Genomic DNA, 6,000 nt, shown 5'->3' on the forward strand with positions numbered 1-6,000 from the left:
TTAATTTGTTTACATATGTTTTCTTGCTTGTATTTTACACCTGAACTTTTACTTGTGGTTTCTTTAGGTCATTTGGTGATTTGTATGCGATTGATACGTGTTAAGGGACCTTTGGAGTGCTATGGGGTCTTTGTGAGTGAGGCCCTGAATTTGGAATTTATGTGTCGCGTTCAGGTCTCTGCTGATTCCCGTTGCTATTCCTAATCTGTTTACGTATGTTTTCTTGTTTGTAGTATTTTAAACCTGAACTTTTACTTGTGGTTTCTTTAGTTGGGTTGCTGACTGTACTCATTGGATACGTGTTCAGGGGCTGGAATCTATGTGCCACATTATTCGGCATCGTCATAGTTTTTTTTCCCCTAAAGTACCACTTGGCGGCTGTCCGACAGCTTTTGACTGCTTATTTTAACTACCTTTCAGTTCCTTTCCAGTTTAGCAAGTTGTGCACGTGCCGGCTTCCTGCATGTCCAGGCACCACCTCCTGGGTTTGAACTCTATGGCGCTGGCCATTGCAGCTTTTAGCGCATCCATGGAGTTTTTACCTTGTCCAGGCAGCAATATCTTGCGTGTAGTATTCACGGGGCCGATGCCGTTGAAGCAGACCTGGCGGCGGATTTTGTGTACTGCATTCTTCTGCACCGTCATTGGGCTACCACTCGATGGCTATCCGACAGCTCTTTACCATTTATTTTTGACTATCCTTTGGTTCCCTTCCACATTAGGAGGCTTTGTTATGTCGGTTTTCAAATGTGTTTCCTATTCTTGGCTTGATGTTCATCTTTCATGATTGTAGTGTTAATTTATACTGTTGGTGATTTGTGGTGGCCTTTGCCTTCCCCATGCCCTTTAAGTGGTTGTCAATTTGATCTATGGTTTAAGTTTTCTTTCTACTAAACTGTTGATTTCAAATACTTAATTAGGGTTCTGACATGTGTTCAGTTTGTGTAGTTAGGTTTTTGGTTAAAGAAGATAGGCTGTGGTTTCATTGTCCTAATTTCTAATTTTTTTTTTTTTAATGGTTTAGTTTACGAGTGCTGATCGGGTTTGTTATTTACTTGGTCGCCTTTCTGCTTTTCCTGCGGTGCTATTCTGTGGATACATGTTCACGGGAGATGGGGGTGCTGTGGGTCAAGGCCCCGGGACTGGAATTTATGTGCTGCATTCTTCGGCTTCTTTTTTGTTTTTTTCATAGTGTACCACTCAACGGTTGTTCGACAGCTTTCGCGTGCTTATTATAACTCCCTTTAAGTTTCTTTGTTGTGGTAGAGCTCTCTTAATTCTGATTGTACCCTAAATTGCAGGGTGGGGTGCAGACATGTTGTGAAGATACAACTTCAATGGGTTTCGTTCGGCATACGGTGTTTGTTCGGCAGTCCACTTGGTTAGGGTTTTACTTTAATGAGTTTCATTAGTCGTCGTTGTGTCGCCTGCTTATTTTAACTACCTTTGAGTTTCTCTGCTGTGGTACAGCACTCTAAATTCTGATTGTACCCTAAATTGCAGGACTGGGGTGCAGGTAGGTTGTGAAGATACAGCTTTCACGAGTTTCGTTCGGCAGACGGTGTTTGTTCGGCAGTTGACGGCGAGTTCTCCTACTTAGTTAGGGTTTTACTTTAATGAGTTTCGTTAGTCTTTGTTGCGCGTCTTTAGTTTATAGTGAGCATCTGCCTATTCAATTGTTTACACTTTGTATTTCCTCACTATAGACTGTATTTTGTTCTTATTTGGGTGGTTACTACTTGGAGCACAAGCCGTTTTGGATTTTGTGTAACACCCCATATTTTCGGCTAAATTAAAACTAACTTTTACATACAAAAATGGCCGAAATACAAGGATATTATAATCGTAAAATTCACGTGGTACCCCTAAACTTTGCCACTTTGCACATAGTACCCAGTATTTTAAGTTTGTATACATGTTACCCTTCACGTTTGATTTTTATGCACAACACGTCCTTTTTATCGCTCTAACAAACTTCAATTTTGCATTTTGCAATATCACAAGTTTACAACCTTGTGCATTTTTCTACTGTTTAATCCTTTTTAGATAATTCATTGTTTCAATTCTGTTGGAGAATTTTCAAATTCTTATGCATTCTACTCTACCATTGATAAGTGCATATTTTATATACTTTCATCCCCTATATTAGCTCAATTTTATTTGTTATTTAAGCACTTATCATAGTGTCATAAGCTAATATTTGTTGTTCTAGTGTATTTGCTTGTCTTAACATGTTTTTGTAGGAATCTAAGTATTTAGAGGCTTTTTCCTATCATTCTATACACTAAGTTCACTAAGCTAAACAAGACCAAGTGTTGGACTAAGCATGGAGCATTGGATTGGGTGTTTGCATGAAGATTTGTTGGATTGAAGTGAGAATTGCAAATATTGCCAACAATCAAAGTCAAGCCCAACTTCAAAGTCCAAAACAATGGAAAAGCATGGGATTCTAAAAGTTCCTAAGATGCCAAATACTAGCATTAACCGGGTGATTAATCGCACAATTAATCACCAACATTGGATACCCTTTGCAATTAAGAGGAGAATTAAGGGAATTAACCGAGAAACACACGACCCCGATCGGGGCCGCAGTCATCTTCAATGCTTACGTTTCTTCTTCCTCTCCTATAAATAGGAGAGGTGTTCCAAAGCTTTGGGCATCTCTTATTCACGTCTCATTTTACTCTTTCATAGCCTTAAGCATTATAATTTCTCTCATTAGTTTTCTCATTAGTTTACAATTTAGTTAAGCTTGTAGTTCTTCAAACATTTGGTTCTAAGTTATTTCAAGCATTTGGTTCTACTTTGTTCTTCCTTGCAAGTTCTATTTCCATTCGGTAATTCTAATTCTAGCTTGTTTAATTTACGTTTCTATTATAGTTATCGTATAGTTTTCATCATTACTCCTTTTATACCACATAGTTTAACTTTATATTATATGTCTTACCATTTAGTTTACATCATTTTCATTATCATGTTTATCATTACTCTTAATTTAGTTTGCAATTTACATTTTAGTATGAGTAGCTAAATTTTCCTAGTCTAAGGGCTAGGGGAGCCATGCATAAATCAAGTATATAACATGATAAAATAGATTAATAATAATATTGTTCATATTGCTTCTATCACATGCTTGTGCCACAATGTTTAATCTTTGTTTAGGACCTTATTCAATTGATTAAGTTTGTTTATTCGTTCTATAAGTCGAGAGGGACGGAATTGAATTAGACTAAGCATGTATAGTGGGACGACCTAGTCATGGACGAGAGTTTCTCTAGGACCCGGTCTATGGTTGACACTAATATCGTAAGGTGGGTGTCTCTAAGCCTAAGCGATTGACAATGTTATTAGTACCAAGTTTATCATGATTATATGTTTACCTTTGCATGAGTGACCCGAACCCCTTAGACTCTCTTTTATTATATAATTTGCATCATAATTCTTATTAATCATCCAAACAACCAAACCAAACCAAATCGAAGTCGACCTTGATAAAAATCTACCCATAGCAATTCACGACGTAATTTCCGTTTCCTTGTGTTCGACCCCTATTGCTACATTAACTTGTTGTTTAGGGAATTTATCTTTGCATAGGTACGCGATAAGCCTATCAAATTTTGGCGCCGTTGCCGGAGAAACGGTTTTATTGCATTTTGAATTGTCGATTTTTATCTTGTTTTCCTTTGTCTTGGGGAACACTTGTTCCTTAAGACCGTTACTTATCATTTTGCTAGAAATTGTTGTCTTATGCCCAGGTCCTCTCGTAGTGGAGAATTGCTTTCACCGGATTCCGAGCCCGAGAAAACCTTTAGGAGAAGACGACGTTTTTGGAAGGAAGTGAAAGAAGTCACTTCTCCCATACAAGTTGAAAGTGCTAGAAAGTCTTACTTAGACAATCTAGAGGTTCTTGAAGAAGAGGAGGTTTCTTGTTCATCAAATCCACCACCACCACCATCTACTACCAAAAAGATGGTGAAACTTTCCGATCACTCAAAGCCCACCGCGGCCATGCTTTCGGCCGGTATCACAACCACTCAAATCACCGCGCCGGAATTCGAGATCAAACCGGCTTTCATTAGCCTTGTGGAGAGGAAGCAATTTGGAGGAAGTCCTTTGGAGGATCCCAATTTGCATGTGCAAAATTTTTGTGACTATTGCTCCATGATCCGTCAAACGGGCGTCACTCAAGCCCAAATAAGGGAAATGCTTTTCCCTTTCTCTTTAAAGGACAAGGCTAAGCTATGGATCAATAGCCTTGACCGCACCACCTTGGGAATCACCAATTGGGAGACATTGGCTCTTGCTTTTTATCAAAAGTTTTTTCCACCGGAGAAAACTCAAACTTTAAGGAGCCAAATCACCGGATTCCGTCAACAAGCTCTTGAGAGCTTATATGAGGCTTGGGAGAGGTACAAAGAGCTTCAAAGGCAATGCCCACATCATGGGCTAGATGATTGGTTTCTAGCAATAACATTCTACAATGGATGTTGTGCCGAGTCCCGAAGGATTCTTGATTCCGCCAACAATGGGCGGTTTGATCAAATTGACACCGAACTTGCTCATGCCACGATCGAATCTATGGCGGTCCATGATGCTCAATATGTCAATTCCCGAGTTGTGCCATCCAAAGGTAAATAAGAATCCTCTAACAACTCCGTTTTGCTAGCTCAAATTGCTTTGCTCCAACAACAAATAGCGGAAAGGGATGCTAGAGATTCCATTCAACAACTCAATGTTGTGTCTTCAACAAGTCAAATCATCGTTTGTGACGGTTGTGGAGGTGCGGGTCATTATGCCGCTCATTGCCGAGCTCCTATCGAAGAGGTAAATGCTTTTCAAGCTTTAAGACAAAGTTTATATCCACCGGGTACATTTTCCAACACTTATAACCCGAATACAAAATTTCACCCGAACTTGTCTTACAATAGCAACAATGTGCTTAACCCTCAACCCCCACCACAACAAAATGCCTATGTCCCTCAAAAACAAAAGTATATTCCCCCACCGGGTTATCAAAATCAACAAAGGCCCCCACAAAACAATTACCAACAAAATCCACCACAAAATGCACAACAAAACAATCAAGGAGGTGGTAAGCTTGAGGGCATGATAGTCCAAATGCAAAGGGAATTGTTGGCTCAAATTCAAAAGAATGATCAAGCTCATAGTGCCGCGGTCAAGATGTTGGAACAACAAGTGGCTCAATTAGCCGCTTCTAGCTCTCAAAGGAAGAATGGTCAATTACCTCCCCAAGGTGAGCAACCACATGAAACCGTTAATTCTATTTCCTTGAGAAGTGGTTCAAGCTATGATGGGCCATCCATGACTTTGGATGAAGAGGTGGTTGTTAAAAAGGCTAAGCTTGGGGGAAATGACAAAAGGAAGGCTAGTGAAGAGCCTATTGTTAGAGATCGTGTGCCATTTCCTCACCGGTTATTGATGCTTAAGAGGAAGAGTAAGCTTGATGCAAAGAATGTTGAGCCCCCATTGCCCGAAGATAATGACAAGTTGATTGTTGAAGAAGTCTCCCCTAATGCTAAGGAGAGTGATGCCGTTTCAAACAAGGTGAGTAATCCCAATGAGAATGAGAAAGATGTGGAGGATGCTCCTCCCAAGGAAGTTGTTCAAGTACCATTTCCCCATCGTCTAGCAAAGCACAAGGAGGAAGGTAAGTTTGCTAAATTTTTGGAAGTTTGTAAGAATTTGCAAGTCACCATCCCGTTTATGGAATTGATTACCCAAGTCCCTTCTTATGCAAAGTTTATGAAGGAAATCCTCTCAAAGAAGCGATCCTTCAATGAGGTTGAGACCATTGCTTTTACCGAAGTGTGTAGTGCACTCTTACAAAATAAGTCTCCCCCGAAACTTAAGGACCCCGGTAGCTATTCTATTCCTTGCACTATAGGCACATATACCATTGATAAGGCCCTTTGCGACCTAGGTGCTAGTGTGAGTGTCATGCCTTACTCTCTTTATGAAAAACTTAACATGGGTGCTTTA

At 39.9% G+C, this 6,000-nt stretch overlaps 1 non-coding gene across 1 annotated transcript; it reads right to left on the reverse strand.

Annotated features, from left to right (window-relative positions):
* Positions 1–4,340: 4,340 nt before the first annotated feature.
* Positions 4,341–4,448, reverse strand: LOC141593772 (small nucleolar RNA R71). The gene has a single exon (XR_012521837.1). It is a non-coding gene; the product is annotated as a small nucleolar RNA R71 (small nucleolar RNA).
* Positions 4,449–6,000: the final 1,552 nt, after the last annotated feature.

Source organism: Silene latifolia, chromosome 7 (assembly GCF_048544455.1).
Source record: "Silene latifolia isolate original U9 population chromosome 7, ASM4854445v1, whole genome shotgun sequence".
NCBI classification, from domain to species: Eukaryota; Viridiplantae; Streptophyta; class Magnoliopsida; order Caryophyllales; family Caryophyllaceae; genus Silene; species Silene latifolia.